Below are 20,000 nucleotides of genomic sequence, written 5' to 3'. Positions count from 1 at the left end.
AACTGTGAGGAGAAGGCAAGGGGGGTATAGCTCAGTGGCAGAGCATTCGACTGCAGATCGAGAGGTCCTCGGTTCAAATCCGGGTGCCCCCTCCACAGCGTTTTGCCCGCGGTCGCTCCGAAAGGGAGAGCCGGCGAGTGTCTTTAACGACGCCGTTGAGCCGGTTCATTAAAAAAAAAAAAAAAAAAAAAAAAACTGTGAGGAGAAGGCAAGGGGGGTATAGCTCAGTGGCAGAGCATTCGACTGCAGATCGAGAGGTCCTCGGTTCAACTCCGGGTGCCCCCTCCACAGCGTTTTGCCCGCGGTCGCTCCGAAAGGGAGAGCCGGCGAGTGTCTTTAACGACGCCGTTGAGCCGGTTCATTAAAAAAAAAAAAAAAACTGTGAGGAGAAGGCAAGGGGGGTATAGCTCAGTGGCAGAGCATTCGACTGCAGATCGAGAGGTCCTCGGTTCAACTCCGGGTGCCCCCTCCACAGCGTTTTGCCCGCGGTCGCTCCGAAAGGGAGAGCCGGCGAGTGTCTTTAACGACGCCGTTGAGCCGGATCATTAAAAAAAAAAAAAAAACTGTGAGGAGAAGGCAAGGGGGGTATAGCTCAGTGGCAGAGCATTCGACTGCAGATCGAGAGGTCCTCGGTTCAACTCCGGGTGCCCCCTCCACAGCGTTTTGCCCGCGGTCGCTCCGAAAGGGAGAGCCGGCGAGTGTCTTTAACGACGCCGTTGAGCCGGTTCATTAAAAAAAAAAAACTGTGAGGAGAAGGCAAGGGGGTATAGCTCAGTGGCAGAGCATTCGACTGCAGATCGAGAGGTCCTCGGTTCAACTCCGGGTGCCCCCTCCACAGCGTTTTGCCCGCGGTCGCTCCGAAAGGGAGAGCCGGCGAGTGTCTTTAACGACGCCGTTGAGCCGGATCATTAAAAAAAAAAAACTGTGAGGAGAAGGCAAGGGGGGTATAGCTCAGTGGCAGAGCATTCGACTGCAGATCGAGAGGTCCTCGGTTCATCTCCGAGTGCCCCCTCCACAGCGTTTTGCCTGCGGTCGCTCCGAAAGGGAGAGCCGGCGAGTGTCTTTAACGACGCCGTTGAGCCGGTTCATTAAAAAAAAAAAAAAAAAATTGTGAGGAGAAGGCAAGGGGGGTATAGCTCAGTGGCAGAGCATTCGACTGCAGATCGAGAGGTCCTCGGTTCAACTCCGGGTGCCCCCTCCACAGCGTTTTGCCCGCGGTCGCTCCGAAAGGGAGAGCCGGCGAGTGTCTTTAACGACGCCGTTGAGCCGGCTCATTAAAAAAAAAAAAAAAACTGTGAGGAAAAGGCAAGGCGGGTATAGCTCAGTGGCAGAGCATTCAACTGCAGATCGAGAGGTCCTCGGTTCAACTCCGGGTGCCCCCTCCACAGCGTTTTGCCCGCAGTCGCTCCGAAAGGGAGAGCCGGCGAGTGTCTTTAACGACGCCGTTGAGCCGGTTCATTAAAAAAAAAAAAAAAAACTGTGAGGAGAAGGCAAGGGGGGTATAGCTCAGTGGCAGAGCATTCGACTGCAGATCGAGAGGTCCTCGGTTCAACTCCGGGTGCCCCTCCACAGCGTTTTGCCCACGGTCGCTCCGAAAGGGAGAGCCGGCGAGTGTCTTTAACGACGCCGTTGAGCTGGTTCATTAAAAAAAAAAAAAAACGGGGAGGAGAAGGCAAGGGGGGTATAGCTCAGTGGCAGAGCATTCGATTGCAGATCGAGAGGTCCTCGGTTCAACTCCGGGTGCCCCCTCCACAGCGTTTTGCCCGCGGTCGCTCCGAAAGGGAGAGCCGGCGAGTGTCTTTAACGACGCCGTTGAGCCGGTTCATTAAAAAAAAAAAAAAAAAAACTGTGAGGAGAAGGCAAGGGGTGTATAGCTCAGTGGCAGAGCATTCGACTGCAGATCGAGAGGTCCTCGGTTCAACTCCGGGTGCCCCCTCCACAGCGTTTTGCCCGCGGTCGCTCCGAAAGGGAGAGCCGGCGAGTGTCTTTAACGAAGCCGTTGAGCCGGTTCATTAAAAAAAAAAAAAAAAACTGTGAGAAGAAGGCAAGGGGGGAATAGCTCAGTGGCAGAGCATTCGACTGCACATCGAGAGGTCCTCGGTTCAACTCCGGGTGCCCCCTCCATAGCGTTTTGCCCGCGGTCGCTCCGAAAGGGAGAGCCGGCGAGTGTCTTTAACGACGCCGTTGAGCCGGCTCATTAAAAAAAAAAAAACTGTGAGGAGAAGGCAAGGGGGGTATAGCTCAGTGGCAGAGCATTCGACTGCAGATCGAGAGGTCCTCGGTTCAACTCCGGGTGCCCCCTCCACAGCGTTTTGCCCGTGGTCACTCCGAAAGGGAGAGCCGGCGAGTGTCTTTAACGACTCCATTGAGCCGGTTCATATAAAAAAAAAAAAAAAAAAAAACTGTGAGGAGAAGGCAAGGGGGGTATAGCTCAGTTGCAGAGCATTCGACTGCAGATCGAGAGGTCCTCGGTTCAACTCCGGCTGCCTCCTCCACAGCGTTTTCCCGGCGGTCGCTCCGAAAGGGAGAGCCGGCGAGTGTCTTTAACGACGCCGTTGAGCCGGCTCATTAAAAAAAAAAAAAAACTGTGAGGAGAAGGCAAGGGGGGTATATCTCAGTGGCAGAGCATTCGACTGCAGATCAAGAGGTCCTCGGTTCAACTCCGGGTGCCCCCTCCACAGCGTTTTGCCCGCGGTCGCTCCGAATGGGAGAGCCGGCGAGTGTCTTTAACGACGCCGTTGAGCCGGTTCATTAAAAAAAAAAAAAAAAAAAAAAAAAAAAACTGTGAGGAGAAGGCAAGGGGGGTATAGCTCAGTGGCAGAGCATTCGACTGCAGATCGAGAGGTCCTCGGTTCAACTCCGGGTGCCCCCTCCACAGCGTTTTGCCCGCGGTCGCTCCGAAAGGGAGAGCCGGCGAGTGTCTTTAACGACGCCGTTGAGCCGGATCATTAAAAAAATTAAAAAAACTGTGAGGAGAAGGCAAGGGGGGTATAGCTCAGTGGCAGAGCATTCGACTGCAGATCGAGAGGTCCTTGGTTCAACTCCGGGTGCCCCCTCCACAGCATTTTGCCCGCGGTCGCTCCGAAAGGGAGAGCCGGCGAGTGTCTTTAACGACGACGTTGAGCTGGTTCATTTAAAAAAAAAAATGGGGAGGAGAAGGCAAGGGGGGTATAGCTCAGTGGCAGAGCATTCGACTGCAGATCGAGAGGTCCTCGGTTCAACTCCGGGTGCCCCCTCCACAGCGTTTTGCTGCGGTCGCTCCGAAAGGGAGAGCCGGCGAGTGTCTTTAACGACGCCGTTGAGCCGGTTCATTAAATAAAAAAAAATAAAAAATAAAACTGTGAGGAGAAGGCAAGGGGGTATAGCTCAGTGGCAGAGCATTCGACTGCAGATCGAGAGGTCCTCGGTTCAACTCCGGGTGCCCCCTCCACAGCGTTTTGCCCGCGGTCGCTCCGAAAGGGAGAGCCGGCGAGTGTCTTTAATGACGCCGTTGAGCCGGTTCATTAAAAAAAAAAAAAAAAAAAACTGTGAGGAGAAGGCGATGGGGGTATAGCTCAGTGGCAGAGCATTCGACTGCAGATCGAGAGGTCCTCGGTTCAACTCCGGGTGCCCCCTCCACAGCGTTTTGCCCGCGGTCGCTCCGAAAGGGAGAGCCGGCGAGTGTCTTTAACGACGCCGTTGAGCCGGCTCATTAAAAAAAAAAAAAAACTGCGAGGAGAAGGCGATGGGGGTATAGCTCAGTGGCAGAGCATTCGACTGCAGATCGAGAGGTCCTCGGTTCAACTCCGGGTGCCCCCTCCACAGCGTTTTGCCCGCGGTCGCTCCGAAAGGGAGAGCCGGCGAGTGTCTTTAACGACGCCGTTGAGCCGGTTCATTAAAAAAAAAAAAAAAAAAACTGTGAGGAGAAGGCAAGGGGGGTATAGCTCAGTGGCAGAGCATTCGACTGCAGATCGAGAGGTCCTCGGTTCAACTCCGGTTGCCCCCTCCATAGCGTTTTGCCCGCGGTCGCTCCGAAAGGGAGAGCCGGCGAGTGTCTTTAACGACGCCGTTGAGCCGGTTCATAAAAAAAAAAAAAAAAAACTGTGAGGAGAAGGCAAGGGGGGTATAGCTCAGTGGCAGAGCATTCGACTGCAGATCGAGAGGTCCTCGGTTCAACTCCGGGTGCCCCCTCCACTGCGTTTTGCCCACGGTCGCTCCGAAAGGGAGAGCCGGCGAGTGTCTTTAACGACGCCGTTGAGCCGGTTCATTAAAAAAAAAAAAAAAAAAAACTGTGAGGAGAAGGCAAGGGGTCGGGGGGGTATAGCTCAGTGGCAGAGCATTCGACTGCAGATCGAGAGGTCCTCGGTTCAACTCCGGGTGCCCCCTCCACAGCGTTTTGCCCGCGGTCGCTCCGAAAGGGAGAGCCGGCGAGTGTCTTTAACGACGCCGTTGAGCCGGTTCATTAAAAAAAAAAAAAAAAAAAAAACTGTGAGGAGAAGGCAAGGGGGGTATAGCTCAGTGGCAGAGCATTCGACTGCAGATCGAGAGGTCCTCGGTTCAACTCCGGGTGCCCCCTCCACAGCGTTTTGCCCGCGGTCGCTCCGAAAGGGAGAGCCGGCGAGTGTCTTTAACGACGCCGTTGAGCCGGTTCATTAAAAAAAAAAAACTGTGAGGAGAAGGCAAGGGGGGGGTATAGCTCAGTGGCAGAGCATTCGACTGCAGATCGAGAGGTCCTCGGTTCAACTCCGGGTGCCCCCTCCACAGCGTTTTGCCCGCGGTCGCTCCGAAAGGGAGAGCCGGCGAGTGTCTTTAACGACGCCGTTGAGCCGGTTCATTAAAAAAAAAAAAAAAAAACTGTGAGGAGAAGGCAAGGGGGGTATAGCTCAGTGGCAGAGCATTCGACTGCAGATCGAGAGGTCCTCGGTTCAACTCCGGGTGCCCCCTCCACAGCGTTTTGGCCGCGGTCGCTCCGAAAGGGAGAGCCGGCGAGTGTCTTTAACGACGCCGTTGAGCCGGCTCATTAAAAAAAAAAAAAAAAAAACTATGAGGAGAAGGCAAGGGGGGTATAGCTCAGTGGCAGAGCATTCGACTGCAGATCGAGAGGTCCTCGGTTCAACTCCGGGTGCCCCCTCCACAGCGTTTTGCCCGCGGTCGCTCCGAAAGGGAGAGCCGGCGAGTGTCTTTAACGACGCCGTTGAGCCGGTTCATAAAAAAAAAAAAAAAAACTGTGAGGAGAAGGCAAGGGGGGTATAGCTCAGTGGCAGAGCATTCGACTGCAGATCGAGAGGTCCTCGGTTCAACTCCGGGTGCCCCCTCCACAGCGTTTTGCCCGCGGTCGCTCCGAAAGGGAGAGCCGGCGAGTGTCTTTAACGACGCCGTTGAGCCGGTTCATTAAAAAAAAAAAAAAAAAAACGGTGAGGAGAAGGCAAGGGGGGTATAGCTCAGTGGCAGAGCATTCGACTGCAGATCGAGAGGTCCTCGGTTCAACTCCGGGTGCCCCCTCCACAGCGTTTTGCCCGCGGTCGCTCCGAAAGGGAGAGCCGGCGAGTGTCTTTAACGACGCCGTTGAGCCGGTTCATTAAAAAAAAAAAAAAACTGTGAGGAGAAGGCAAGGGTGGTATAGCTCAGTGGCAGAGCATTCGACTGCAGATCGAGAGGTCCTCGGTTCAACTCCTGGTGCCCCCTCCACAGCGTTTTGCCCGCGGTCGCTCCGAAAGGGAGAGCCGGCGAGTGTCTTTAACGACGCCGTTGAGCCGGTTCATTAAAAAAAAAAAAAAAAAAAAAACTGTGAGGAGAAGGCAAGGGGGGGGGGGGGTATAGCTCAGTGGCAGAGCATTCGACTGCAGATCGAGAGGTCCTCGGTTCAACTCCGGGTGCCCCCTCCACAGCGTTTTGCCCGCGGTCGCTCCGAAAGGGAGAGCCGGCGAGTGTCTTTAACGACGCCGTTGAGCCGGTTCATTAAAAAAAAAAAAAAAAACTGTGAGGAGAAGGCAAGGGGGGTATAGCTCAGTGGCAGAGCATTCGACTGCAGATCGAGAGGTCCTCGGTTCAACTCCGGGTGCCCCCTCCACAGCGTTTTGCCCGCGGTCGCTCCGAAAGGGAGAGCCGGCGAGTGTCTTTAACGACGCCGTTGAGCCGGTTCATTAAAAAAAAAAAAAAAAACTGTGAGGAGAAGGCAAGGGGGGTATAGCTCAGTGGCAGAGCATTCGACTGCAGATCGAGAGGTCCTCGGTTCAACTCCGGGTGCCCCCTCCACAGCGTTTTGCCCGCGGTCGCTCCGAAAGGGAGAGCCGGCGAGTGTCTTTAACGACGCCGTTGAGCCGGTTCATAAAAAAAAAAAAAAAACTGTGAGGAGAAGGCAAGGGGGGTATAGCTCAGTGGCAGAGCATTCGACTGCAGATCGAGAGGTCCTCGGTTCAACTCCGGGTGCCCCCTCCACAGCGTTTTGCCCGCGGTCGCTCCGAAAGGGAGAGCCGGCGAGTGTCTTTAACGACGCCGTTGAGCCGGTTCATTAAAAAAAAAAAAAACTGTGAGGAGAAGGCAAGGGGGGGTATAGCTCAGTGGCAGAGCATTCGACTGCAGATCGAGAGGTCCTCGGTTCAACTCCGGGTGCCCCCTCCACAGCGTTTTGCCCGCGGTCGCTCCGAAAGGGAGAGCCGGCGAGTGTCTTTAACGACGCCGTTGAGCCGGTTCATTAAAAAAAAAAAAAAAAAAAAAACTGTGAGGAGAAGGCAAGGGGGGTATAGCTCAGTGGCAGAGCATTCGACTGCAGATCGAGAGGTCCTCGGTTCAACTCCGGGTGCCCCCTCCACAGCGTTTTGCCCGCGGTCGCTCCGAAAGGGAGAGCCGGCGAGTGTCTTTAACGACGCCGTTGAGCCGGTTCATTAAAAAAAAAAAAAAAAAAACTGTGAGGAGAAGGCAAGGGGGGTATAGCTCAGTGGCAGAGCATTCGACTGCAGATCGAGAGGTCCTCGGTTCAACTCCGGGTGCCCCCTCCACAGCGTTTTGCCCGCGGTCGCTCCGAAAGGGAGAGCCGGCGAGTGTCTTTAACGACGCCGTTGAGCCGGTTCATTAAAAAAAAAAAAAAAAAAACTGTGAGGAGAAGGCAAGGGGGGTATAGCTCAGTGGCAGAGCATTCGACTGCAGATCGAGAGGTCCTCGGTTCAACTCCGGGTGCCCCCTCCACAGCGTTTTGCCCGCGGTCGCTCCGAAAGGGAGAGCCGGCGAGTGTCTTTAACGACGCCGTTGAGCCGGTTCATTAAAAAAAAAAAAAAAAAAAACTGTGAGGAGAAGGCAAGGGGGGTATAGCTCAGTGGCAGAGCATTCGACTGCAGATCGAGAGGTCCTCGGTTCAACTCCGGGTGCCCCCTCCACAGCGTTTTGCCCGCGGTCGCTCCGAAAGGGAGAGCCGGCGAGTGTCTTTAACGACGCCGTTGAGCCGGTTCATTAAAAAAAAAAAAAAAACTGTGAGGAGAAGGCAAGGGGGGTATAGCTCAGTGGCAGAGCATTCGACTGCAGATCGAGAGGTCCTCGGTTCAACTCCGGGTGCCCCCTCCACAGCGTTTTGCCCGCGGTCGCTCCGAAAGGGAGAGCCGGCGAGTGTCTTTAACGACGCCGTTGAGCCGGTTCATTAAAAAAAAAAAAACTGTGAGGAGAAGGCAAGGGGGGTATAGCTCAGTGGCAGAGCATTCGACTGCAGATCGAGAGGTCCTCGGTTCAACTCCGGGTGCCCCCTCCACAGCGTTTTGCCCGCGGTCGCTCCGAAAGGGAGAGCCGGCGAGTGTCTTTAACGACGCCGTTGAGCCGGTTCATTAAAAAAAAAAAAAAAAAAAAACTGTGAGGAGAAGGCAAGGGGGGTATAGCTCAGTGGCAGAGCATTCGACTGCAGATCGAGAGGTCCTCGGTTCAACTCCGGGTGCCCCCTCCACAGCGTTTTGCCCGCGGTCGCTCCGAAAGGGAGAGCCGGCGAGTGTCTTTAACGACGCCGTTGAGCCGGTTCATTAAAAAAAAAAAAAAAAAAACTGTGAGGAGAAGGCAAGGGGGGTATAGCTCAGTGGCAGAGCATTCGACTGCAGATCGAGAGGTCCTCGGTTCAACTCCGGGTGCCCCCTCCACAGCGTTTTGCCCGCGGTCGCTCCGAAAGGGAGAGCCGGCGAGTGTCTTTAACGACGCCGTTGAGCCGGTTCATTAAAAAAAAAAAAAAAAAACTGTGAGGAGAAGGCAAGGGGGGTATAGCTCAGTGGCAGAGCATTCGACTGCAGATCGAGAGGTCCTCGGTTCAACTCCGGGTGCCCCCTCCACAGCGTTTTGCCCGCGGTCGCTCCGAAAGGGAGAGCCGGCGAGTGTCTTTAACGACGCCGTTGAGCCGGTTCATTAAAAAAAAAAAAAAAAAAAAACTGTGAGGAGAAGGCAAGGGGGGTATAGCTCAGTGGCAGAGCATTCGACTGCAGATCGAGAGGTCCTCGGTTCAACTCCGGGTGCCCCCTCCACAGCGTTTTGCCCGCGGTCGCTCCGAAAGGGAGAGCCGGCGAGTGTCTTTAACGACGCCGTTGAGCCGGTTCATTAAAAAAAAAAAAAAACTGTGAGGAGAAGGCAAGGGGGGTATAGCTCAGTGGCAGAGCATTCGACTGCAGATCGAGAGGTCCTCGGTTCAACTCCGGGTGCCCCCTCCACAGCGTTTTGCCCGCGGTCGCTCCGAAAGGGAGAGCCGGCGAGTGTCTTTAACGACGCCGTTGAGCCGGTTCATTAAAAAAAAAAAAAAAAAAAACTGTGAGGAGAAGGCAAGGGGGGTATAGCTCAGTGGCAGAGCATTCGACTGCAGATCGAGAGGTCCTCGGTTCAACTCCGGGTGCCCCCTCCACAGCGTTTTGCCCGCGGTCGCTCCGAAAGGGAGAGCCGGCGAGTGTCTTTAACGACGCCGTTGAGCCGGTTCATTAAAAAAAAAAAAAAAAAACTGTGAGGAGAAGGCAAGGGGGGTATAGCTCAGTGGCAGAGCATTCGACTGCAGATCGAGAGGTCCTCGGTTCAACTCCGGGTGCCCCCTCCACAGCGTTTTGCCCGCGGTCGCTCCGAAAGGGAGAGCCGGCGAGTGTCTTTAACGACGCCGTTGAGCCGGTTCATTAAAAAAAAAAAAAAAAAAAAACTGTGAGGAGAAGGCAAGGGGGGTATAGCTCAGTGGCAGAGCATTCGACTGCAGATCGAGAGGTCCTCGGTTCAACTCCGGGTGCCCCCTCCACAGCGTTTTGCCCGCGGTCGCTCCGAAAGGGAGAGCCGGCGAGTGTCTTTAACGACGCCGTTGAGCCGGTTCATTAAAAAAAAAAAAAACTGTGAGGAGAAGGCAAGGGGGGTATAGCTCAGTGGCAGAGCATTCGACTGCAGATCGAGAGGTCCTCGGTTCAACTCCGGGTGCCCCCTCCACAGCGTTTTGCCCGCGGTCGCTCCGAAAGGGAGAGCCGGCGAGTGTCTTTAACGACGCCGTTGAGCCGGTTCATTAAAAAAAAAAAAAACTGTGAGGAGAAGGCAAGGGGGGTATAGCTCAGTGGCAGAGCATTCGACTGCAGATCGAGAGGTCCTCGGTTCAACTCCGGGTGCCCCCTCCACAGCGTTTTGCCCGCGGTCGCTCCGAAAGGGAGAGCCGGCGAGTGTCTTTAACGACGCCGTTGAGCCGGTTCATTAAAAAAAAAAAAAAAAACTGTGAGGAGAAGGCAAGGGGGGTATAGCTCAGTGGCAGAGCATTCGACTGCAGATCGAGAGGTCCTCGGTTCAACTCCGGGTGCCCCCTCCACAGCGTTTTGCCCGCGGTCGCTCCGAAAGGGAGAGCCGGCGAGTGTCTTTAACGACGCCGTTGAGCCGGTTCATTAAAAAAAAAACTGTGAGGAGAAGGCAAGGGGGTATAGCTCAGTGGCAGAGCATTCGACTGCAGATCGAGAGGTCCTCGGTTCAACTCCGGGTGCCCCCTCCACAGCGTTTTGCCCGCGGTCGCTCCGAAAGGGAGAGCCGGCGAGTGTTTTTAACGACGCCGTTGAGCCGGTTCATTAAAAAAAAAAAAAAAAAAAAAACTGTGAGGAGAAGGCAAGGGGGGTATAGCTCAGTGGCAGAGCATTCGACTGCAGATCGAGAGGTCCTCGGTTCAACTCCGGGTGCCCCCTCCACAGCGTTTTGTTGCGGTCGCTCCGAAAAGGTAGAGCCGGCGAGTGTCTTTAACGACGCCGTTGAGCCGGTTCATTAAAAAAAAAAAAAAAAAAAAAACTGTGAGGAGAAGGCAAGGGGGGTATAGCTCAGTGGCAGAGCATTCGACTGCAGATCGAGAGGTCCTCGGTTCAACTCCGGGTGCCCCCTCCACAGCGTTTTGCCCGCGGTCGCTCCGAAAGGGAGAGCCGGCGAGTGTCTTTAACGACGCCGTTGAGCCGGTTCATTAAAAAAAAAAAAAAAACTGTGAGGAGAAGGCAAGGGGGGTATAGCTCAGTGGCAGAGCATTCGACTGCAGATCGAGAGGTCCTCGGTTCAACTCCGGGTGCCCCCTCCACAGCGTTTTGCCCGCGGTCGCTCCGAAAGGGAGAGCCGGCGAGTGTCTTTAACGACGCCGTTGAGCCGGTTCATTAAAAAAAAAAAAAAAAAAAACTGTGAGGAGAAGGCAAGGGGGGTATAGCTCAGTGGCAGAGCATTCGACTGCAGATCGAGAGGTCCTCGGTTCAACTCCGGGTGCCCCCTCCACAGCGTTTTGCCCGCGGTCGCTCCGAAAGGGAGAGCCGGCGAGTGTCTTTAACGACGCCGTTGAGCCGGTTCATTAAAAAAAAAAAAAAAAAAACGGTGAGGAGAAGGCAAGGGGGGTATAGCTCAGTGGCAGAGCATTCGACTGCAGATCGAGAGGTCCTCGGTTCAACTCCGGGTGCCCCCTCCACAGCGTTTTGCCCGCGGTCGCTCCGAAAGGGAGAGCCGGCGAGTGTCTTTAACGACGCCGTTGAGCCGGTTCATTAAAAAAAAAAAAAACTGTGAGGAGAAGGCAAGGGGGGTATAGCTCAGTGGCAGAGCATTCGACTGCAGATCGAGAGGTCCTCGGTTCAACTCCGGGTGCCCCCTCCACAGCGTTTTGCCCGCGGTCGCTCCGAAAGGGAGAGCCGGCGAGTGTCTTTAACGACGCCGTTGAGCCGGTTCATTAAAAAAAAAAAAAAACTGTGAGGAGAAGGCAAGGGGGGTATAGCTCAGTGGCAGAGCATTCGACTGCAGATCGAGAGGTCCTCGGTTCAACTCCGGGTGCCCCCTCCACAGCGTTTTGCCCGCGGTCGCTCCGAAAGGGAGAGCCGGCGAGTGTCTTTAACGACGCCGTTGAGCCGGTTCATTAAAAAAAAAAAAAAAAAACTGTGAGGAGAAGGCAAGGGGGGTATAGCTCAGTGGCAGAGCATTCGACTGCAGATCGAGAGGTCCTCGGTTCAACTCCGGGTGCCCCCTCCACAGCGTTTTGCCCGCGGTCGCTCCGAAAGGGAGAGCCGGCGAGTGTCTTTAACGACGCCGTTGAGCCGGTTCATTAAAAAAAAAAAAAAAAAAAACTGTGAGGAGAAGGCAAGGGGGGTATAGCTCAGTGGCAGAGCATTCGACTGCAGATCGAGAGGTCCTCGGTTCAACTCCGGGTGCCCCCTCCACAGCGTTTTGCCCGCGGTCGCTCCGAAAGGGAGAGCCGGCGAGTGTCTTTAACGACGCCGTTGAGCCGGTTCATTAAAAAAAAAAAAAAAAAAACTGTGAGGAGAAGGCAAGGGGGGTATAGCTCAGTGGCAGAGCATTCGACTGCAGATCGAGAGGTCCTCGGTTCAACTCCGGGTGCCCCCTCCACAGCGTTTTGCCCGCGGTCGCTCCGAAAGGGAGAGCCGGCGAGTGTCTTTAACGACGCCGTTGAGCCGGTTCATTAAAAAAAAAAAAAAAAAAACTGTGAGGAGAAGGCAAGGGGTGTATAGCTCAGTGGCAGAGCATTCGACTGCAGATCGAGAGGTCCTCGGTTCAACTCCGGGTGCCCCCTCCACAGCGTTTTGCCCGCGGTCGCTCCGAAAGGGAGAGCCGGCGAGTGTCTTTAACGACGCCGTTGAGCCGGTTCATTAAAAAAAAAAAAAAAAACTGTGAGGAGAAGGCAAGGGGGGTATAGCTCAGTGGCAGAGCATTCGACTGCAGATCGAGAGGTCCTCGGTTCAACTCCGGGTGCCCCCTCCACAGCGTTTTGCCCGCGGTCGCTCCGAAAGGGAGAGCCGGCGAGTGTCTTTAACGACGCCGTTGAGCCGGTTCATTAAAAAAAAAAAAAAAAACTGTGAGGAGAAGGCAAGGGGGGTATAGCTCAGTGGCAGAGCATTCGACTGCAGATCGAGAGGTCCTCGGTTCAACTCCGGGTGCCCCCTCCACAGCGTTTTTCCCATGGTCGCTCCGAAAGGGAGAGCCGGCGAGTGTCTTTAACGACGCCGTTGAGCCGGTTCATAAAAAAAAAAAAAAAAAACTGTGAGGAGAAGGCAAGGGGGGTATAGCTCAGTGGCAGAGCATTCGACTGCAGATCGAGAGGTCCTCGGTTCAACTCCGGGTGCCCCCTCCACAGCGTTTTGCCCGCGGTCGCTCCGAAAGGGAGAGCCGGCGAGTGTCTTTAACGACGCCGTTGAGCCGGTTCATTAAAAAAAAAAAAAAAAAAACTGTGAGGAGAAGGCAAGGGGGGTATAGCTCAGTGGCAGAGCATTCGACTGCAGATCGAGAGGTCCTCGGTTCAACTCCGGGTGCCCCCTCCACAGCGTTTTGCCCGCGGTCGCTCCGAAAGGGAGAGCCGGGGAGTGTCTTTAACGACGCCGTTGAGCCGGTTCATTAAAAAAAAAAAAAAAAAACTGTGAGGAGAAGGCAAGGGGGGTATAGCTCAGTGGCAGAGCATTCGACTGCAGATCGAGAGGTCCTCGGTTCAACTCCGGGTGCCCCCTCCACAGCGTTTTGCCCGCGGTCGCTCCGAAAGGGAGAGCCGGCGAGTGTCTTTAACGACGCCGTTGAGCCGGTTCATTAAAAAAAAAAAAAAAAACTGTGAGGAGAAGGCAAGGGGGGTATAGCTCAGTGGCAGAGCATTCGACTGCAGATCGAGAGGTCCTCGGTTCAACTCCGGGTGCCCCCTCCACAGCGTTTTGCCCGCGGTCGCTCCGAAAGGGAGAGCCGGCGAGTGTCTTTAACGACGCCGTTGAGCCGGTTCATTAAAAAAAAAAAAAAACTGTGAGGAGAAGGCAAGGGGGGTATAGCTCAGTGGCAGAGCATTCGACTGCAGATCGAGAGGTCCTCGGTTCAACTCCGGGTGCCCCCTCCACAGCGTTTTGCCCGCGGTCGCTCCGAAAGGGAGAGCCGGCGAGTGTCTTTAACGACGCCGTTGAGCCGGTTCATTAAAAAAAAAAAAAAACTGTGAGGAGAAGGCAAGGGGGGTATAGCTCAGTGGCAGAGCATTCGACTGCAGATCGAGAGGTCCTCGGTTCAACTCCGGGTGCCCCCTCCACAGCGTTTTGCCCGCGGTCGCTCCGAAAGGGAGAGCCGGCGAGTGTCTTTAACGACGCCGTTGAGCCGGTTCATTAAAAAAAAAAAAAAAAAAAACTGTGAGGAGAAGGCAAGGGGGGTATAGCTCAGTGGCAGAGCATTCGACTGCAGATCGAGAGGTCCTCGGTTCAACTCCGGGTGCCCCCTCCACAGCGTTTTGCCCGCGGTCGCTCCGAAAGGGAGAGCCGGCGAGTGTCTTTAACGACGCCGTTGAGCCGGTTCATTAAAAAAAAAAAAAAAAACTGTGAGGAGAAGGCAAGGGGGGTATAGCTCAGTGGCAGAGCATTCGACTGCAGATCGAGAGGTCCTCGGTTCAACTCCGGGTGCCCCCTCCACAGCGTTTTGCCCGCGGTCGCTCCGAAAGGGAGAGCCGGCGAGTGTCTTTAACGACGCCGTTGAGCCGGTTCATTAAAAAAAAAAAAAAAAAACTGTGAGGAGAAGGCAAGGGGGGTATAGCTCAGTGGCAGAGCATTCGACTGCAGATCGAGAGGTCCTCGGTTCAACTCCGGGTGCCCCCTCCACAGCGTTTTGCCCGCGGTCGCTCCGAAAGGGAGAGCCGGCGAGTGTCTTTAACGACGCCGTTGAGCCGGTTCATTAAAAAAAAAAAAAAAAAAAACTGTGAGGAGAAGGCAAGGGGGTATAGCTCAGTGGCAGAGCATTCGACTGCAGATCGAGAGGTCCTCGGTTCAACTCCGGGTGCCCCCTCCACAGCGTTTTGCCCGCGGTCGCTCCGAAAGGGAGAGCCGGCGAGTGTCTTTAACGACGCCGTTGAGCCGGTTCATTAAAAAAAAAAAAAAAACTGTGAGGAGAAGGCAAGGGGGGTATAGCTCAGTGGCAGAGCATTCGACTGCAGATCGAGAGGTCCTCGGTTCAACTCCGGGTGCCCCCTCCACAGCGTTTTGCCCGCGGTCGCTCCGAAAGGGAGAGCCGGCGAGTGTCTTTAACGACGCCGTTGAGCCGGTTCATTAAAAAAAAAAAAAAAACTGTGAGGAGAAGGCAAGGGGGGTATAGCTCAGTGGCAGAGCATTCGACTGCAGATCGAGAGGTCCTCGGTTCAACTCCGGGTGCCCCCTCCACAGCGTTTTGCCCGCGGTCGCTCCGAAAGGGAGAGCCGGCGAGTGTCTTTAACGACGCCGTTGAGCCGGTTCATTAAAAAAAAAAAAAAAAAACTGTGAGGAGAAGGCAAGGGGGGTATAGCTCAGTGGCAGAGCATTCGACTGCAGATCGAGAGGTCCTCGGTTCAACTCCGGGTGCCCCCTCCACAGCGTTTTGCCCGCGGTCGCTCCGAAAGGGAGAGCCGGCGAGTGTCTTTAACGACGCCGTTGAGCCGGTTCATTAAAAAAAAAAAAAAAAAAACGGTGAGGAGAAGGCAAGGGGGGTATAGCTCAGTGGCAGAGCATTCGACTGCAGATCGAGAGGTCCTCGGTTCAACTCCGGGTGCCCCCTCCACAGCGTTTTGCCCGCGGTCGCTCCGAAAGGGAGAGCCGGCGAGTGTCTTTAACGACGCCGTTGAGCCGGTTCATTAAAAAAAAAAAAAAAAACTGTGAGGAGAAGGCAAGGGGGGTATAGCTCAGTGGCAGAGCATTCGACTGCAGATCGAGAGGTCCTCGGTTCAACTCCGGGTGCCCCCTCCACAGCGTTTTGCCCGCGGTCGCTCCGAAAGGGAGAGCCGGCGAGTGTCTTTAACGACGCCGTTGAGCCGGTTCATAAAAAAAAAAAAAAAAAAACTGTGAGGAGAAGGCAAGGGGGGTATAGCTCAGTGGCAGAGCATTCGACTGCAGATCGAGAGGTCCTCGGTTCAACTCCGGGTGCCCCCTCCACAGCGTTTTGCCCGCGGTCGCTCCGAAAGGGAGAGCCGGCGAGTGTCTTTAACGACGCCGTTGAGCCGGTTCATTAAAAAAAAAAAAAAAACTGTGAGGAGAAGGCAAGGGGGGTGTAGCTCAGTGGCAGAGCATTCGACTGCAGATCGAGAGGTCCCCGGTTCAACTCCGGGTGCCCCCTCCACAGCGTTTTGCCCGCGGTCGCTCCGAAAGGGAGAGCCGGCGAGTGTCTTTAACGACGCCGTTGAGCCGGTTCATTAAAAAAAAAAAAAAAAAACTGTGAGGAGAAGGCAAGGGGGGTATAGCTCAGTGGCAGAGCATTCGACTGCAGATCGAGAGGTCCTCGGTTCAACTCCGGGTGCCCCCTCCACAGCGTTTTGCCCGCGGTCGCTCCGAAAGGGAGAGCCGGCGAGTGTCTTTAACGACGCCGTTGAGCCGGTTCATTAAAAAAAAAAAAAAAAACTGTGAGGAGAAGGCAAGGGGGGTATAGCTCAGTGGCAGAGCATTCGACTGCAGATCGAGAGGTCCTCGGTTCAACTCCGGGTGCCCCCTCCACAGCGTTTTGCCCGCGGTCGCTCCGAAAGGGAGAGCCGGCGAGTGTCTTTAACGACGCCGTTGAGCCGGTTCATTAAAAAAAAAAAAAAAAAACTGTGAGGAGAAGGCAAGGGGGGTATAGCTCAGTGGCAGAGCATTCGACTGCAGATCGAGAGGTCCTCGGTTCAACTCCGGGTGCCCCCTCCACAGCGTTTTGCCCGCGGTCGCTCCGAAAGGGAGAGCCGGCGAGTGTCTTTAACGACGCCGTTGAGCCGGTTCATTAAAAAAAAAAAAAAAAACTGTGAGGAGAAGGCAAGGGGGGTATAGCTCAGTGGCAGAGCATTCGACTGCAGATCGAGAGGTCCTCGGTTCAACTCCGGGTGCCCCCTCCACAGCGTTTTGCCCGCGGTCGCTCCGAAAGGGAGAGCCGGCGAGTGTCTTTAACGACGCCGTTGAGCCGGTTCATTAAAAAAAAAAAAAAAAACTGTGAGGAGAAGGCAAGGGGGGTATAGCTCAGTGGCAGAGCATTCGACTGCAGATCGAGAGGTCCTCGGTTCAACTCCGGGTGCCCCCTCCACAGCGTTTTGCCCGCGGTCGCTCCGAAAGGGAGAGCCGGCGAGTGTCTTTAACGACGCCGTTGAGCCGGTTCATTAAAAAAAAAAAAAAAAAAAACTGTGAGGAGAAGGCAAGGGGGGTATAGCTCAGTGGCAGAGCATTCGACTGCAGATCGAGAGGTCCTCGGTTCAACTCCGGGTGCCCCCTCCACAGCGTTTTGCCCGCGGTCGCTCCGAAAGGGAGAGCCGGCGAGTGTCTTTAACGACGCCGTTGAGCCGGTTCATTAAAAAAAAAAAAAAAAAAACTGTGAGGAGAAGGCAAGGGGGGTATAGCTCAGTGGCAGAGCATTCGACTGCAGATCGAGAGGTCCTCGGTTCAACTCCGGGTGCCCCCTCCACAGCGTTTTGCCCGTGGTCGCTCCGAAAGGGAGAGCCGGCGAGTGTCTTTAACGACGCCGTTGAGCCGGATCATTAAAAAAAAAAAAAAAACTGTGAGGAGAAGGCAAGGGGGGTATAGCTCAGTGGCAGAGCATTCGACTGCAGATCGAGAGGTCCTCGGTTCAACTCCGGGTGCCCCCTCCACAGCGTTTTGCCCGCGGTCGCTCCGAAAGGGAGAGCCGGCGAGTGTCTTTAACGACGCCGTTGAGCCGGTTCATTAAAAAAAAAAAAAAAAAAACTGTGAGGAGAAGGCAAGGGGGGTATAGCTCAGTGGCAGAGCATTCGACTGCAGATCGAGAGGTCCTCGGTTCAACTCCGGGTGCCCCCTCCACAGCGTTTTGCCCGCGGTCGCTCCGAAAGGGAGAGCCGGCGAGTGTCTTTAACGACGCCGTTGAGCCGGTTCATTAAAAAAAAAAAAAAAAACTGTGAGGAGAAGGCAAGGGGGGTATAGCTCAGTGGCAGAGCATTCGACTGCAGATCGAGAGGTCCTCGGTTCAACTCCGGGTGCCCCCTCCACAGCGTTTTGCCCGCGGTCGCTCCGAAAGGGAGAGCCGGCGAGTGTCTTTAACGACGCCGTTGAGCCGGTTCATTAAAAAAAAAAAAAAAAAACTGTGAGGAGAAGGCAAGGGGGGTATAGCTCAGTGGCAGAGCATTCGACTGCAGATCGAGAGGTCCTCGGTTCAACTCCGGGTGCCCCCTCCACAGCGTTTTGCCCGCGGTCGCTCCGAAAGGGAGAGCCGGCGAGTGTCTTTAACGACGCCGTTGAGCCGGTTCATTAAAAAAAAAAAAAAAAAAACTGTGAGGAGAAGGCAAGGGGGGTATAGCTCAGTGGCAGAGCATTCGACTGCAGATCGAGAGGTCCTCGGTTCAACTCCGGGTGCCCCCTCCACAGCGTTTTGCCCGCGGTCGCTCCGAAAGGGAGAGCCGGCGAGTGTCTTTAACGACGCCGTTGAGCCGGTTCATTAAAAAAAAAAAAAAAAACTGTGAGGAGAAGGCAAGGGGGGTATAGCTCAGTGGCAGAGCATTCGACTGCAGATCGAGAGGTCCTCGGTTCAACTCCGGGTGCCCCCTCCACAGCGTTTTGCCCGCGGTCGCTCCGAAAGGGAGAGCCGGCGAGTGTCTTTAACGACGCCGTTGAGCCGGTTCATTAAAAAAAAAAAAAAAAAACTGTGAGGAGAAGGCAAGGGGGGTATAGCTCAGTGGCAGAGCATTCGACTGCAGATCGAGAGGTCCTCGGTTCAACTCCGGGTGCCCCCTCCACAGCGTTTTGCCCGCGGTCGCTCCGAAAGGGAGAGCCGGCGAGTGTCTTTAACGACGCCGTTGAGCCGGTTCATTAAAAAAAAAAAAAAAAACTGTGAGGAGAAGGCAAGGGGGGTATAGCTCAGTGGCAGAGCATTCGACTGCAGATCGAGAGGTCCTCGGTTCAACTCCGGGTGCCCCCTCCACAGCGTTTTGCCCGCGGTCGCTCCGAAAGGGAGAGCCGGCGAGTGTCTTTAACGACGCCGTTGAGCCGGTTCATTAAAAAAAAAAAAAAAAAACTGTGAGGAGAAGGCAAGGGGGGTATAGCTCAGTGGCAGAGCATTCGACTGCAGATCGAGAGGTCCTCGGTTCAACTCCGGGTGCCCCCTCCACAGCGTTTTGCCCGCGGTCGCTCCGAAAGGGAGAGCCGGCGAGTGTCTTTAACGACGCCGTTGAGCCGGTTCATTAAAAAAAAAAAAAAAAAAACTGTGAGGAGAAGGCAAGGGGGGTATAGCTCAGTGGCAGAGCATTCGACTGCAGATCGAGAGGTCCTCGGTTCAACTCCGGGTGCCCCCTCCACAGCGTTTTGCCCGCGGTCGCTCCGAAAGGGAGAGCCGGCGAGTGTCTTTAACGACGCCGTTGAGCCGGATCATTAAAAAAAAAAAAAAAACTGTGAGGAGAAGGCAAGGGGGGTATAGCTCAGTGGCAGAGCATTCGACTGCAGATCGAGAGGTCCTCGGTTCAACTCCGGGTGCCCCCTCCACAGCGTTTTGCCCGCGGTCGCTCCGAAAGGGAGAGCCGGCGAGTGTCTTTAACGACGCCGTTGAGCCGGTTCATTAAAAAAAAAAAAAAAAAACTGTGAGGAGAAGGCAAGGGGGGTATAGCTCAGTGGCAGAGCATTCGACTGCAGATCGAGAGGTCCTCGGTTCAACTCCGGGTGCCCCCTCCACAGCGTTTTGCCCGCGGTCGCTCCGAAAGGGAGAGCCGGCGAGTGTCTTTAATGACGCCGTTGAGCCGGTTCATTAAAAAAAAAAAAAAAAAACTGTGAGGAGAAGGCAAGGGGGGTATAGCTCAGTGGCAGAGCATTCGACTGCAGATCGAGAGGTCCTCGGTTCAACTCCGGGTGCCCCCTCCACAGCGTTTTGCCCGCGGTCGCTCCGAAAGGGAGAGCCGGCGAGTGTCTTTAACGACGCCGTTGAGCCGGTTCATTAAAAAAAAAAAAAAAAACTGTGAGGAGAAGGCAAGGGGGGTATAGCTCAGTGGCAGAGCATTCGACTGCAGATCGAGAGGTCCTCGGTTCAACTCCGGGTGCCCCCTCCACAGCGTTTTGCCCGCGGTCGCTCCGAAAGGGAGAGCCGGCGAGTGTCTTTAATGACGCCGTTGAGCCGGTTCATTAAAAAAAAAAAAAAAAAACTGTGAGGAGAAGGCAAGGGGGGTATAGCTCAGTGGCAGAGCATTCGACTGCAGATCGAGAGGTCCTCGGTTCAACTCCGGGTGCCCCCTCCACAGCGTTTTGCCCGCGGTCGCTCCGAAAGGGAGAGCCGGCGAGTGTCTTTAACGACGCCGTTGAGCCGGTTCATTAAAAAAAAAAAAAAAAACTGTGAGGAGAAGGCAAGGGGGGTATAGCTCAGTGGCAGAGCATTCGACTGCAGATCGAGAGGTCCTCGGTTCAACTCCGGGTGCCCCCTCCACAGCGTTTTGCCCGCGGTCGCTCCGAAAGGGAGAGCCGGCGAGTGTCTTTAACGACGCCGTTGAGCCGGTTCATTAAAAAAAAAAAAAAAAACTGTGAGGAGAAGGCAAGGGGGGTATAGCTCAGTGGCAGAGCATTCGACTGCAGATCGAGAGGTCCTCGGTTCAACTCCGGGTGCCCCCTCCACAGCGTTTTGCCCGCGGTCGCTCCGAAAGG

The 20,000-nt window shown here is 54.8% G+C and overlaps 101 non-coding genes across 101 annotated transcripts; all 101 read left to right on the top strand.

The window, feature by feature from the left end:
• Positions 1-20: 20 nt before the first annotated feature.
• TRNAC-GCA lies at positions 21-92 on the top strand. Its single transcript has one exon. It is a non-coding gene; the product is annotated as a tRNA-Cys (tRNA).
• A 121-nt stretch (positions 93-213) lies between these two features.
• TRNAC-GCA lies at positions 214-285 on the top strand. Its single transcript has one exon. It is a non-coding gene; the product is annotated as a tRNA-Cys (tRNA).
• Positions 286-397: 112 nt separating this feature from the next.
• Positions 398-469, top strand: TRNAC-GCA. The gene has a single exon. It is a non-coding gene; the product is annotated as a tRNA-Cys (tRNA).
• A 112-nt stretch (positions 470-581) lies between these two features.
• On the top strand, positions 582-653 carry TRNAC-GCA. The gene has a single exon. It is a non-coding gene; the product is annotated as a tRNA-Cys (tRNA).
• A 107-nt stretch (positions 654-760) lies between these two features.
• TRNAC-GCA lies at positions 761-832 on the top strand. Its single transcript has one exon. It is a non-coding gene; the product is annotated as a tRNA-Cys (tRNA).
• Positions 833-940: 108 nt separating this feature from the next.
• Positions 941-1,012, top strand: TRNAC-GCA. Its single transcript has one exon. It is a non-coding gene; the product is annotated as a tRNA-Cys (tRNA).
• Positions 1,013-1,126: 114 nt separating this feature from the next.
• Positions 1,127-1,198, top strand: TRNAC-GCA. The gene has a single exon. It is a non-coding gene; the product is annotated as a tRNA-Cys (tRNA).
• Positions 1,199-1,495: 297 nt separating this feature from the next.
• TRNAC-GCA lies at positions 1,496-1,569 on the top strand. Its single transcript has one exon. It is a non-coding gene; the product is annotated as a tRNA-Cys (tRNA).
• A 108-nt stretch (positions 1,570-1,677) lies between these two features.
• TRNAC-GCA lies at positions 1,678-1,749 on the top strand. Its single transcript has one exon. It is a non-coding gene; the product is annotated as a tRNA-Cys (tRNA).
• Positions 1,750-2,230: 481 nt separating this feature from the next.
• On the top strand, positions 2,231-2,302 carry TRNAC-GCA. The gene has a single exon. It is a non-coding gene; the product is annotated as a tRNA-Cys (tRNA).
• A 498-nt stretch (positions 2,303-2,800) lies between these two features.
• TRNAC-GCA lies at positions 2,801-2,872 on the top strand. Its single transcript has one exon. It is a non-coding gene; the product is annotated as a tRNA-Cys (tRNA).
• Positions 2,873-2,984: 112 nt separating this feature from the next.
• On the top strand, positions 2,985-3,056 carry TRNAC-GCA. Its single transcript has one exon. It is a non-coding gene; the product is annotated as a tRNA-Cys (tRNA).
• Positions 3,057-3,164: 108 nt separating this feature from the next.
• On the top strand, positions 3,165-3,236 carry TRNAC-GCA. The gene has a single exon. It is a non-coding gene; the product is annotated as a tRNA-Cys (tRNA).
• A 119-nt stretch (positions 3,237-3,355) lies between these two features.
• Positions 3,356-3,427, top strand: TRNAC-GCA. Its single transcript has one exon. It is a non-coding gene; the product is annotated as a tRNA-Cys (tRNA).
• A 116-nt stretch (positions 3,428-3,543) lies between these two features.
• Positions 3,544-3,615, top strand: TRNAC-GCA. The gene has a single exon. It is a non-coding gene; the product is annotated as a tRNA-Cys (tRNA).
• A 111-nt stretch (positions 3,616-3,726) lies between these two features.
• On the top strand, positions 3,727-3,798 carry TRNAC-GCA. The gene has a single exon. It is a non-coding gene; the product is annotated as a tRNA-Cys (tRNA).
• A 300-nt stretch (positions 3,799-4,098) lies between these two features.
• Positions 4,099-4,170, top strand: TRNAC-GCA. The gene has a single exon. It is a non-coding gene; the product is annotated as a tRNA-Cys (tRNA).
• A 123-nt stretch (positions 4,171-4,293) lies between these two features.
• On the top strand, positions 4,294-4,365 carry TRNAC-GCA. Its single transcript has one exon. It is a non-coding gene; the product is annotated as a tRNA-Cys (tRNA).
• A 118-nt stretch (positions 4,366-4,483) lies between these two features.
• Positions 4,484-4,555, top strand: TRNAC-GCA. Its single transcript has one exon. It is a non-coding gene; the product is annotated as a tRNA-Cys (tRNA).
• A 110-nt stretch (positions 4,556-4,665) lies between these two features.
• Positions 4,666-4,737, top strand: TRNAC-GCA. Its single transcript has one exon. It is a non-coding gene; the product is annotated as a tRNA-Cys (tRNA).
• A 114-nt stretch (positions 4,738-4,851) lies between these two features.
• On the top strand, positions 4,852-4,923 carry TRNAC-GCA. The gene has a single exon. It is a non-coding gene; the product is annotated as a tRNA-Cys (tRNA).
• Positions 4,924-5,038: 115 nt separating this feature from the next.
• Positions 5,039-5,110, top strand: TRNAC-GCA. The gene has a single exon. It is a non-coding gene; the product is annotated as a tRNA-Cys (tRNA).
• Positions 5,111-5,222: 112 nt separating this feature from the next.
• Positions 5,223-5,294, top strand: TRNAC-GCA. The gene has a single exon. It is a non-coding gene; the product is annotated as a tRNA-Cys (tRNA).
• Positions 5,295-5,409: 115 nt separating this feature from the next.
• Positions 5,410-5,481, top strand: TRNAC-GCA. Its single transcript has one exon. It is a non-coding gene; the product is annotated as a tRNA-Cys (tRNA).
• Positions 5,482-5,789: 308 nt separating this feature from the next.
• On the top strand, positions 5,790-5,861 carry TRNAC-GCA. The gene has a single exon. It is a non-coding gene; the product is annotated as a tRNA-Cys (tRNA).
• A 113-nt stretch (positions 5,862-5,974) lies between these two features.
• TRNAC-GCA lies at positions 5,975-6,046 on the top strand. The gene has a single exon. It is a non-coding gene; the product is annotated as a tRNA-Cys (tRNA).
• Positions 6,047-6,159: 113 nt separating this feature from the next.
• TRNAC-GCA lies at positions 6,160-6,231 on the top strand. The gene has a single exon. It is a non-coding gene; the product is annotated as a tRNA-Cys (tRNA).
• A 111-nt stretch (positions 6,232-6,342) lies between these two features.
• TRNAC-GCA lies at positions 6,343-6,414 on the top strand. Its single transcript has one exon. It is a non-coding gene; the product is annotated as a tRNA-Cys (tRNA).
• Positions 6,415-6,525: 111 nt separating this feature from the next.
• Positions 6,526-6,597, top strand: TRNAC-GCA. Its single transcript has one exon. It is a non-coding gene; the product is annotated as a tRNA-Cys (tRNA).
• A 118-nt stretch (positions 6,598-6,715) lies between these two features.
• Positions 6,716-6,787, top strand: TRNAC-GCA. Its single transcript has one exon. It is a non-coding gene; the product is annotated as a tRNA-Cys (tRNA).
• Positions 6,788-6,902: 115 nt separating this feature from the next.
• Positions 6,903-6,974, top strand: TRNAC-GCA. The gene has a single exon. It is a non-coding gene; the product is annotated as a tRNA-Cys (tRNA).
• Positions 6,975-7,089: 115 nt separating this feature from the next.
• TRNAC-GCA lies at positions 7,090-7,161 on the top strand. The gene has a single exon. It is a non-coding gene; the product is annotated as a tRNA-Cys (tRNA).
• Positions 7,162-7,277: 116 nt separating this feature from the next.
• TRNAC-GCA lies at positions 7,278-7,349 on the top strand. The gene has a single exon. It is a non-coding gene; the product is annotated as a tRNA-Cys (tRNA).
• A 112-nt stretch (positions 7,350-7,461) lies between these two features.
• Positions 7,462-7,533, top strand: TRNAC-GCA. The gene has a single exon. It is a non-coding gene; the product is annotated as a tRNA-Cys (tRNA).
• Positions 7,534-7,642: 109 nt separating this feature from the next.
• TRNAC-GCA lies at positions 7,643-7,714 on the top strand. The gene has a single exon. It is a non-coding gene; the product is annotated as a tRNA-Cys (tRNA).
• Positions 7,715-7,831: 117 nt separating this feature from the next.
• On the top strand, positions 7,832-7,903 carry TRNAC-GCA. Its single transcript has one exon. It is a non-coding gene; the product is annotated as a tRNA-Cys (tRNA).
• Positions 7,904-8,018: 115 nt separating this feature from the next.
• On the top strand, positions 8,019-8,090 carry TRNAC-GCA. Its single transcript has one exon. It is a non-coding gene; the product is annotated as a tRNA-Cys (tRNA).
• Positions 8,091-8,204: 114 nt separating this feature from the next.
• TRNAC-GCA lies at positions 8,205-8,276 on the top strand. The gene has a single exon. It is a non-coding gene; the product is annotated as a tRNA-Cys (tRNA).
• Positions 8,277-8,393: 117 nt separating this feature from the next.
• On the top strand, positions 8,394-8,465 carry TRNAC-GCA. The gene has a single exon. It is a non-coding gene; the product is annotated as a tRNA-Cys (tRNA).
• A 111-nt stretch (positions 8,466-8,576) lies between these two features.
• TRNAC-GCA lies at positions 8,577-8,648 on the top strand. Its single transcript has one exon. It is a non-coding gene; the product is annotated as a tRNA-Cys (tRNA).
• Positions 8,649-8,764: 116 nt separating this feature from the next.
• Positions 8,765-8,836, top strand: TRNAC-GCA. The gene has a single exon. It is a non-coding gene; the product is annotated as a tRNA-Cys (tRNA).
• A 114-nt stretch (positions 8,837-8,950) lies between these two features.
• Positions 8,951-9,022, top strand: TRNAC-GCA. The gene has a single exon. It is a non-coding gene; the product is annotated as a tRNA-Cys (tRNA).
• Positions 9,023-9,139: 117 nt separating this feature from the next.
• On the top strand, positions 9,140-9,211 carry TRNAC-GCA. The gene has a single exon. It is a non-coding gene; the product is annotated as a tRNA-Cys (tRNA).
• A 110-nt stretch (positions 9,212-9,321) lies between these two features.
• Positions 9,322-9,393, top strand: TRNAC-GCA. Its single transcript has one exon. It is a non-coding gene; the product is annotated as a tRNA-Cys (tRNA).
• A 110-nt stretch (positions 9,394-9,503) lies between these two features.
• Positions 9,504-9,575, top strand: TRNAC-GCA. Its single transcript has one exon. It is a non-coding gene; the product is annotated as a tRNA-Cys (tRNA).
• Positions 9,576-9,688: 113 nt separating this feature from the next.
• TRNAC-GCA lies at positions 9,689-9,760 on the top strand. Its single transcript has one exon. It is a non-coding gene; the product is annotated as a tRNA-Cys (tRNA).
• Positions 9,761-9,865: 105 nt separating this feature from the next.
• TRNAC-GCA lies at positions 9,866-9,937 on the top strand. The gene has a single exon. It is a non-coding gene; the product is annotated as a tRNA-Cys (tRNA).
• Positions 9,938-10,055: 118 nt separating this feature from the next.
• Positions 10,056-10,127, top strand: TRNAC-GCA. Its single transcript has one exon. It is a non-coding gene; the product is annotated as a tRNA-Cys (tRNA).
• Positions 10,128-10,245: 118 nt separating this feature from the next.
• Positions 10,246-10,317, top strand: TRNAC-GCA. The gene has a single exon. It is a non-coding gene; the product is annotated as a tRNA-Cys (tRNA).
• A 112-nt stretch (positions 10,318-10,429) lies between these two features.
• Positions 10,430-10,501, top strand: TRNAC-GCA. Its single transcript has one exon. It is a non-coding gene; the product is annotated as a tRNA-Cys (tRNA).
• Positions 10,502-10,617: 116 nt separating this feature from the next.
• TRNAC-GCA lies at positions 10,618-10,689 on the top strand. Its single transcript has one exon. It is a non-coding gene; the product is annotated as a tRNA-Cys (tRNA).
• Positions 10,690-10,804: 115 nt separating this feature from the next.
• TRNAC-GCA lies at positions 10,805-10,876 on the top strand. Its single transcript has one exon. It is a non-coding gene; the product is annotated as a tRNA-Cys (tRNA).
• Positions 10,877-10,986: 110 nt separating this feature from the next.
• Positions 10,987-11,058, top strand: TRNAC-GCA. The gene has a single exon. It is a non-coding gene; the product is annotated as a tRNA-Cys (tRNA).
• A 111-nt stretch (positions 11,059-11,169) lies between these two features.
• TRNAC-GCA lies at positions 11,170-11,241 on the top strand. The gene has a single exon. It is a non-coding gene; the product is annotated as a tRNA-Cys (tRNA).
• Positions 11,242-11,355: 114 nt separating this feature from the next.
• On the top strand, positions 11,356-11,427 carry TRNAC-GCA. The gene has a single exon. It is a non-coding gene; the product is annotated as a tRNA-Cys (tRNA).
• Positions 11,428-11,543: 116 nt separating this feature from the next.
• Positions 11,544-11,615, top strand: TRNAC-GCA. Its single transcript has one exon. It is a non-coding gene; the product is annotated as a tRNA-Cys (tRNA).
• Positions 11,616-11,730: 115 nt separating this feature from the next.
• On the top strand, positions 11,731-11,802 carry TRNAC-GCA. Its single transcript has one exon. It is a non-coding gene; the product is annotated as a tRNA-Cys (tRNA).
• A 114-nt stretch (positions 11,803-11,916) lies between these two features.
• Positions 11,917-11,989, top strand: TRNAC-GCA. Its single transcript has one exon. It is a non-coding gene; the product is annotated as a tRNA-Cys (tRNA).
• Positions 11,990-12,102: 113 nt separating this feature from the next.
• TRNAC-GCA lies at positions 12,103-12,174 on the top strand. The gene has a single exon. It is a non-coding gene; the product is annotated as a tRNA-Cys (tRNA).
• A 113-nt stretch (positions 12,175-12,287) lies between these two features.
• On the top strand, positions 12,288-12,359 carry TRNAC-GCA. The gene has a single exon. It is a non-coding gene; the product is annotated as a tRNA-Cys (tRNA).
• Positions 12,360-12,472: 113 nt separating this feature from the next.
• On the top strand, positions 12,473-12,544 carry TRNAC-GCA. The gene has a single exon. It is a non-coding gene; the product is annotated as a tRNA-Cys (tRNA).
• Positions 12,545-12,659: 115 nt separating this feature from the next.
• Positions 12,660-12,731, top strand: TRNAC-GCA. Its single transcript has one exon. It is a non-coding gene; the product is annotated as a tRNA-Cys (tRNA).
• A 114-nt stretch (positions 12,732-12,845) lies between these two features.
• On the top strand, positions 12,846-12,917 carry TRNAC-GCA. The gene has a single exon. It is a non-coding gene; the product is annotated as a tRNA-Cys (tRNA).
• A 113-nt stretch (positions 12,918-13,030) lies between these two features.
• Positions 13,031-13,102, top strand: TRNAC-GCA. The gene has a single exon. It is a non-coding gene; the product is annotated as a tRNA-Cys (tRNA).
• Positions 13,103-13,213: 111 nt separating this feature from the next.
• TRNAC-GCA lies at positions 13,214-13,285 on the top strand. Its single transcript has one exon. It is a non-coding gene; the product is annotated as a tRNA-Cys (tRNA).
• Positions 13,286-13,396: 111 nt separating this feature from the next.
• Positions 13,397-13,468, top strand: TRNAC-GCA. Its single transcript has one exon. It is a non-coding gene; the product is annotated as a tRNA-Cys (tRNA).
• Positions 13,469-13,584: 116 nt separating this feature from the next.
• TRNAC-GCA lies at positions 13,585-13,656 on the top strand. Its single transcript has one exon. It is a non-coding gene; the product is annotated as a tRNA-Cys (tRNA).
• A 113-nt stretch (positions 13,657-13,769) lies between these two features.
• TRNAC-GCA lies at positions 13,770-13,841 on the top strand. The gene has a single exon. It is a non-coding gene; the product is annotated as a tRNA-Cys (tRNA).
• A 114-nt stretch (positions 13,842-13,955) lies between these two features.
• Positions 13,956-14,027, top strand: TRNAC-GCA. The gene has a single exon. It is a non-coding gene; the product is annotated as a tRNA-Cys (tRNA).
• Positions 14,028-14,142: 115 nt separating this feature from the next.
• On the top strand, positions 14,143-14,214 carry TRNAC-GCA. The gene has a single exon. It is a non-coding gene; the product is annotated as a tRNA-Cys (tRNA).
• A 112-nt stretch (positions 14,215-14,326) lies between these two features.
• Positions 14,327-14,398, top strand: TRNAC-GCA. Its single transcript has one exon. It is a non-coding gene; the product is annotated as a tRNA-Cys (tRNA).
• Positions 14,399-14,510: 112 nt separating this feature from the next.
• TRNAC-GCA lies at positions 14,511-14,582 on the top strand. Its single transcript has one exon. It is a non-coding gene; the product is annotated as a tRNA-Cys (tRNA).
• Positions 14,583-14,696: 114 nt separating this feature from the next.
• TRNAC-GCA lies at positions 14,697-14,768 on the top strand. Its single transcript has one exon. It is a non-coding gene; the product is annotated as a tRNA-Cys (tRNA).
• A 115-nt stretch (positions 14,769-14,883) lies between these two features.
• On the top strand, positions 14,884-14,955 carry TRNAC-GCA. Its single transcript has one exon. It is a non-coding gene; the product is annotated as a tRNA-Cys (tRNA).
• A 113-nt stretch (positions 14,956-15,068) lies between these two features.
• On the top strand, positions 15,069-15,140 carry TRNAC-GCA. Its single transcript has one exon. It is a non-coding gene; the product is annotated as a tRNA-Cys (tRNA).
• A 114-nt stretch (positions 15,141-15,254) lies between these two features.
• TRNAC-GCA lies at positions 15,255-15,326 on the top strand. The gene has a single exon. It is a non-coding gene; the product is annotated as a tRNA-Cys (tRNA).
• A 112-nt stretch (positions 15,327-15,438) lies between these two features.
• On the top strand, positions 15,439-15,510 carry TRNAC-GCA. Its single transcript has one exon. It is a non-coding gene; the product is annotated as a tRNA-Cys (tRNA).
• Positions 15,511-15,624: 114 nt separating this feature from the next.
• TRNAC-GCA lies at positions 15,625-15,696 on the top strand. The gene has a single exon. It is a non-coding gene; the product is annotated as a tRNA-Cys (tRNA).
• A 113-nt stretch (positions 15,697-15,809) lies between these two features.
• On the top strand, positions 15,810-15,881 carry TRNAC-GCA. The gene has a single exon. It is a non-coding gene; the product is annotated as a tRNA-Cys (tRNA).
• Positions 15,882-15,995: 114 nt separating this feature from the next.
• On the top strand, positions 15,996-16,067 carry TRNAC-GCA. Its single transcript has one exon. It is a non-coding gene; the product is annotated as a tRNA-Cys (tRNA).
• Positions 16,068-16,180: 113 nt separating this feature from the next.
• On the top strand, positions 16,181-16,252 carry TRNAC-GCA. The gene has a single exon. It is a non-coding gene; the product is annotated as a tRNA-Cys (tRNA).
• A 113-nt stretch (positions 16,253-16,365) lies between these two features.
• TRNAC-GCA lies at positions 16,366-16,437 on the top strand. Its single transcript has one exon. It is a non-coding gene; the product is annotated as a tRNA-Cys (tRNA).
• A 116-nt stretch (positions 16,438-16,553) lies between these two features.
• On the top strand, positions 16,554-16,625 carry TRNAC-GCA. Its single transcript has one exon. It is a non-coding gene; the product is annotated as a tRNA-Cys (tRNA).
• Positions 16,626-16,740: 115 nt separating this feature from the next.
• On the top strand, positions 16,741-16,812 carry TRNAC-GCA. The gene has a single exon. It is a non-coding gene; the product is annotated as a tRNA-Cys (tRNA).
• Positions 16,813-16,924: 112 nt separating this feature from the next.
• On the top strand, positions 16,925-16,996 carry TRNAC-GCA. The gene has a single exon. It is a non-coding gene; the product is annotated as a tRNA-Cys (tRNA).
• A 115-nt stretch (positions 16,997-17,111) lies between these two features.
• TRNAC-GCA lies at positions 17,112-17,183 on the top strand. Its single transcript has one exon. It is a non-coding gene; the product is annotated as a tRNA-Cys (tRNA).
• A 113-nt stretch (positions 17,184-17,296) lies between these two features.
• TRNAC-GCA lies at positions 17,297-17,368 on the top strand. Its single transcript has one exon. It is a non-coding gene; the product is annotated as a tRNA-Cys (tRNA).
• Positions 17,369-17,482: 114 nt separating this feature from the next.
• Positions 17,483-17,554, top strand: TRNAC-GCA. The gene has a single exon. It is a non-coding gene; the product is annotated as a tRNA-Cys (tRNA).
• A 115-nt stretch (positions 17,555-17,669) lies between these two features.
• TRNAC-GCA lies at positions 17,670-17,741 on the top strand. Its single transcript has one exon. It is a non-coding gene; the product is annotated as a tRNA-Cys (tRNA).
• A 113-nt stretch (positions 17,742-17,854) lies between these two features.
• On the top strand, positions 17,855-17,926 carry TRNAC-GCA. Its single transcript has one exon. It is a non-coding gene; the product is annotated as a tRNA-Cys (tRNA).
• Positions 17,927-18,040: 114 nt separating this feature from the next.
• Positions 18,041-18,112, top strand: TRNAC-GCA. The gene has a single exon. It is a non-coding gene; the product is annotated as a tRNA-Cys (tRNA).
• Positions 18,113-18,225: 113 nt separating this feature from the next.
• On the top strand, positions 18,226-18,297 carry TRNAC-GCA. Its single transcript has one exon. It is a non-coding gene; the product is annotated as a tRNA-Cys (tRNA).
• Positions 18,298-18,411: 114 nt separating this feature from the next.
• Positions 18,412-18,483, top strand: TRNAC-GCA. The gene has a single exon. It is a non-coding gene; the product is annotated as a tRNA-Cys (tRNA).
• Positions 18,484-18,598: 115 nt separating this feature from the next.
• TRNAC-GCA lies at positions 18,599-18,670 on the top strand. The gene has a single exon. It is a non-coding gene; the product is annotated as a tRNA-Cys (tRNA).
• Positions 18,671-18,782: 112 nt separating this feature from the next.
• On the top strand, positions 18,783-18,854 carry TRNAC-GCA. The gene has a single exon. It is a non-coding gene; the product is annotated as a tRNA-Cys (tRNA).
• Positions 18,855-18,968: 114 nt separating this feature from the next.
• On the top strand, positions 18,969-19,040 carry TRNAC-GCA. Its single transcript has one exon. It is a non-coding gene; the product is annotated as a tRNA-Cys (tRNA).
• Positions 19,041-19,154: 114 nt separating this feature from the next.
• Positions 19,155-19,226, top strand: TRNAC-GCA. The gene has a single exon. It is a non-coding gene; the product is annotated as a tRNA-Cys (tRNA).
• A 113-nt stretch (positions 19,227-19,339) lies between these two features.
• TRNAC-GCA lies at positions 19,340-19,411 on the top strand. The gene has a single exon. It is a non-coding gene; the product is annotated as a tRNA-Cys (tRNA).
• A 114-nt stretch (positions 19,412-19,525) lies between these two features.
• Positions 19,526-19,597, top strand: TRNAC-GCA. Its single transcript has one exon. It is a non-coding gene; the product is annotated as a tRNA-Cys (tRNA).
• Positions 19,598-19,710: 113 nt separating this feature from the next.
• Positions 19,711-19,782, top strand: TRNAC-GCA. The gene has a single exon. It is a non-coding gene; the product is annotated as a tRNA-Cys (tRNA).
• A 113-nt stretch (positions 19,783-19,895) lies between these two features.
• On the top strand, positions 19,896-19,967 carry TRNAC-GCA. The gene has a single exon. It is a non-coding gene; the product is annotated as a tRNA-Cys (tRNA).
• Positions 19,968-20,000: the final 33 nt, after the last annotated feature.

Source organism: Rana temporaria, chromosome 6, assembly GCF_905171775.1.
Source record: "Rana temporaria chromosome 6, aRanTem1.1, whole genome shotgun sequence".
Taxonomy (NCBI): domain Eukaryota; kingdom Metazoa; phylum Chordata; class Amphibia; order Anura; family Ranidae; genus Rana; species Rana temporaria.
Note: the sequence above shows the minus strand (reverse complement) of the source record. Positions and strands in the feature narration are given on the sequence as shown.